The following is a 5,123-nucleotide window of genomic DNA, read 5'->3' on the forward strand; positions in this document are numbered from 1 at the left end:
GGGGGGGGGGATAATGTTTTAAACATACATTTATGAATGTGATATAAATGGATTCTGACAGTCACCCAGCTAGCTTCATGCCCAAGGCAGGATTAGAATTCCCAGTCACCCAGTCTCTGCCTGATGCCTTAACCACTAGGCCACACTGGCTCTGCAAATGGGGTAGCACCACAGAAAAGGTCCCCCCTCCTCCTAGTACAGGCACACCTCGCCTCCTTTGGTAGGCCAACCTGGAAGAAGATTTGGCCCTTTTATGACTTGTGGACATCATCTCCCAGAATTCCACAAGTCATAAAAGGGCCAAGTTTGAAGAGGCCTGGTTTAGGGCTTTAATGTTGAAACCACACTCTGATTTGAATCTGGAGACAGAGGCAGCCAACCTAGAGAATGGCGAGCTGACAAAACCCCTCGAGCTTTGATTGAACAACGTGTAGGGAGCTCCTTCTTTCTAAAGAGGAGGGAGAAAAACAAGAACGTGACCACACATATTGCTGGCTTTTTCCCCAGAGACTCAGCTGAAGGTCCCCCTAACAAAAAGTCATCGCTCAATGCAGAAATAAACTTTGCAATGTAGCAACGCCGTGTTATTGCCCAAAAGAGGAACTTTCTCAGAAAGGATTGAGCAAGACATTCTCCTCCCAGCTTCAACACGGGCTCAGGCAGAAACTGGGGTGGGGGAGTAAGGGTACTTCCACCATGAATCTTCTGCCCCTCCACTTTTGTTATGCCGGGAAGGAGCTGAGATGAATATTAAAAAAAAGCTATTGCAGTAACACGATCAGGGGACTGAAGGCTAAAACATATGAAGAACGGTTGCAAGAATTGGGTATGTTCCACTGGTTAATTGTTCTAACAGTCAGGAAGTTTCTCCTTAGTTCTAGGTTGCTTCTCTCCTTGATTAGTTTCCATCCATTGCTTCTTTCCTGCCTTTAGGCGCTTTGGAGGATAGCTTGACTCCCTCTTCTTTGGGGCAGCCCCTGAGATATTGGAACACTGCTATCATGTCTCCTCTCGTCCTTCTCTTCATTAGACTAGACATACCCAATTCCAGCAACCATGAATGAAATAATAGAATAAGATAGGATAGGATAAGATAGAATAGGAATGAAATGGAACAGAACAGAACAGAATGGAATGGAATAGAATAGGAATGGAATACAATACAATACAGATATAGAATAGGATAGAATAGGATAGAATGTAGAAATCATGTAGATATAGGATAGAATATAGTTATACAGTAGATATATAGATATAGAACACAACAGAACAATTATTTAGTAAAATCCACGAGAGGGCGCTACCATCCAGTATATGACTTTCAGACTAATTAACTCAATGAATTATTATGGGGTTTTTTTCAGCCCTGCTGGACTGCATTAGCAAAAGTAGTATCCTGTATGTGACTTTTTGCAAAAGTTTCTCCTACTTACACTATATTAAACTAAGACCTGACTTTCACACCTGCAATGTTCCCATTTCCAAACATTAACAAGAAAAGTGCGTGGGCAGGAGCTGAGGCAAGGAACGGGAGCTCAGAGCAGTTCGAAAGCGTGCAAATGTGAGTAGATAAATAGGTACCACTTCGGTGGGAAGGTAATCGCGTTCTGTGTGCCTCAGCATATAGCCATGCTGGTCACATGCCCATGGAAGTGTCCTCGGACAACTCCCTCAGCTAAGAAACGAAGGTGAACACCGCTTGTGTAGACACAACTGCACAGGGGAAACGTTTACTTTTAGTGTTACAACATCCCTTTCCTTGGTTCCTGGCTGGACAACACATTTTCAACTCACATCTCCAGTCAAAGACCTGATTCTTTTCTGCTTATTTGTGCTATTGTGTAGTTCTTTGATGAGTAACAAGTAATAATGCCAATTTTATTCTAAAGGAAGCCAGAACAACATTTAAATTAAATATCCTACTGAAAGATCTCAGGCATTTCCCACTTACTGTATTCATACAGTCTGTTATTTCATGGTTTAATCAAGGCTTGTTGAACAAACCATCACAGTGGATGGTTTCTTGCATCACGTTAACCTGTAAGTATGATGTACAAATGATAGTGATGCTATCCATTCAGACGGGTCCGACTCTTGCCGATTCTATGGGCCAGGTCTCTCCACATACAAATCATAATCACTGGATTCACACAACATACTAAATTAAATCCAAAGAAACCATATTATATTTTAGAGAGATGTGTGAATAAGACTGAGCCACTGGGTATTCAAGCTGAGTTATGCAAACCTATATAATAATAATAATAATAATAATAATAATAATAATAATAATAATAATAATAATAATAATAATAATAATAATAATAATAATAATAATAATAATAATAATAATATTTATTTGTATACCGCCCTTCTCCCGAAGGACTCAGGGCTTAGCATGAAGCAAAGGATGTATACGGGTGAACATAAACTAGTAGGGTTAAAATTGTCCTAGTTAATGGAGTTAGCAGAGGTGGCAAAACTGACTGTTTTGGTTAAAGGGAAGAATTTATCTAGTTTTCAATAAAAGAGAATATTTATAGCTCAGGGCTGAAATGAGGGGTCCTTGGTGCTCTCTGAGCTTGGTGGTTTTCTTGCAGACGTTTCATTACCAACCCTGGTAACATCATCAGTGCACTGAAAATGTTATCTAGGCTGGTAATCAAATGTCTGCAAGAAAACCACCAAGCTCAGAGACCACCGAGGACCCCTTATTTAGTTTTATTCCTACTTGGAAACAGCTTATGGGATTTTTGTTTGAGTGGAATGAAAAGGTTTTAGGTTGTGATGATTAGAAAGATTTTCTCATTAACACTGCGAAGTGTAAACCAAAAGGTTGAAGCTGCAGTTTTTTGGATCTTACTGTATTGAAAAATGCAAGAAGTCAGTTTTTCCCTCTCTTCTCAGGTTTTCTTTCTCTTAGTTTTCTAAATGTTGAAAAAAAAATCTGAAACTTCGATGTTATGTATGTTGACAGCAGCAAGATTACTCTATGCTCAGAAATGGAAGACTCCATCAATTCCCCCAACGGAGGAATGGTTACAAAAACGGATGGAGCTAGCAGAGATGGCTAAACTGTCTGTCTTGGTTAAAGGAAAAAAAATACAAATAATTTTATGACCACGTGGAAACCGCTTCTAGATTTTGGTGTTTGAGGTGGGCAAAAAAATGAAATTTTGACTGCGGCCTTTACCAGTGAGATGGATTTGATGTTATGGAAATGGCTAATCTATATTATTTTGTAAAAAGGAAAAAGTTGAGGTTTGACGTTGATGCTCTATTGCTGTTCTGTACCAGCCTGCTACCGGCCCTGCAGAAAAGGCAGGGACAACCCCTTTACAAACGGCAAGAGGCTGGAATTACGCCTGCCAAATTTATAGCTACAAAAACAAACAAGACACGAACCAAGAAACAGGAGCTTTAAGAAACACGAACTATCCAAGCGGTTGCCTTCAGCAAACCAGCCCTCCCCACACATTCCCCTTATATAGAGTTCAGGGCGTGGCTTCTCTCTGCCTCCTTCTGAGAAGCCCCATTGCCTTCCTCTGTTTACTCCTACTTGACTGCCTCCTGCGTCGGGCGTCCTTGAACAGGGCCAGCTGTGGGTCATCTTCATCCACGCTGTCAGGCTCACACAGCTGGGTCTCCGTGGTGACCAAGTGGGAGGGGCCTGGCTGAGGGCTCTCATCAGCAAGATCTTCAACCCCCTCAGCAAGGTCTTCAACACCCCCCTCCTCCTCCTCTGAGTCGTCCGACCCAACTGCCGAACCCACAGGCTGACCCTGAATCACAACAATTGCACCAAAAGAAGCCGGAAGTCAATGCTTCCCCCGCCTTTTTTTTCCTCCCTTACCTCATTTCTCTACTCCCTTTTCCCTTCCTCATCTTTCCCGCTATTTACTTTGCATTTGGATTGCATCGTATATTATAAGCTAATAAAAATTGGTGTATGTATAAACAAGCAGCTAATAGCAAACTATTAAAGCCCTGTACTTTCAAAAACTAATAGAACATTAACTATATAAATAGAGATAAGGAGAACTAGAAAGAACTTATCCTGGCTTTTCCATCCAAGCAATCTCCAAATTTTGGCCTATTGATCATCTGGTTCACAAAAACAGATGTTATGACTATGCAGGACACTTCAATAAATAAATAAATAAATCTCTGACAGTTTCTTGAGCTTTGCAGACAATAGTCTAACCTCAGCGTTAAAACCTGATCTAGAGGACACCAAGTTTAGGAACTAAACTGGGGAATTGCTCATCATTGTAAAGGTTCCCCCGCACATGCGTGCTAGTCATTTCCGACTCAAGGGACCGGTGTTCATCTCCGTTTCAAAGCCGAAGAGCCAGCGCTTGTCCGAGGACGTCTCCGTGGTCATGTGGCCGGCATGACTAGACGCCAAAGGTGCACGGCACGCTGTTACCTTCCCACCGTAGTGGTCCCTATTTTTCTACTAGCATTTTTTATGTGCTTTCGAACTGCTAGGTTGGCAGAAGCTGGGGTGAGTAACAGGCGCTCACTCTGCACTTGGGATTCGACCCGCCAAACTGCCAACCTTCTGATTGACAAGCTCAGCGTCCTAACCCACTGTATATCTATGTCTATTTTCAGGGTTCCAACATACTTCATTTCAAATATCTGCAATACAGGTAGTCCTCAACTTGGGATCACGTTTGAGCCCAAAATTTCTGTTGCTAAGCGAGGCAGTTGTTAAATGAGATTTGCCCAATATTTTGTGCTCTTTCTTGATACAATTGTTAAGTGAATTGCTGCAGTGGTTAAGTTAGTAACACGATGGTTTAGTAAATCTGGCTTCTCCGTTGACTTTGCTTGTCAGAAGGTCACAAAACATGACCCCCAGGCCACTGTGGAATGGTCATAAATATGAATCAGTTGCCAAGTATCTGAATTTTGAACATGTGGCCATGGGGATGCTGCAACGGTTGTGTGAAAAACAGTTCTAAGTCACTTTTTTTCAGTGTTATTGCAACTTCGAATGATCACTAAACAAACTGTTGTAAGTTGAGGGCTACCTGTAAACTTTTTCACAGCATTGTCTCTCATGGGGAGACTCCTATGCCATCACATGAAGTAACCAAAGAATAAGAAATTCACAG

Source organism: Vipera berus (assembly GCF_964194415.1).
Source record: "Vipera berus genome assembly, chromosome: 10".
NCBI classification, from domain to species: domain Eukaryota; kingdom Metazoa; phylum Chordata; class Lepidosauria; order Squamata; family Viperidae; genus Vipera; species Vipera berus.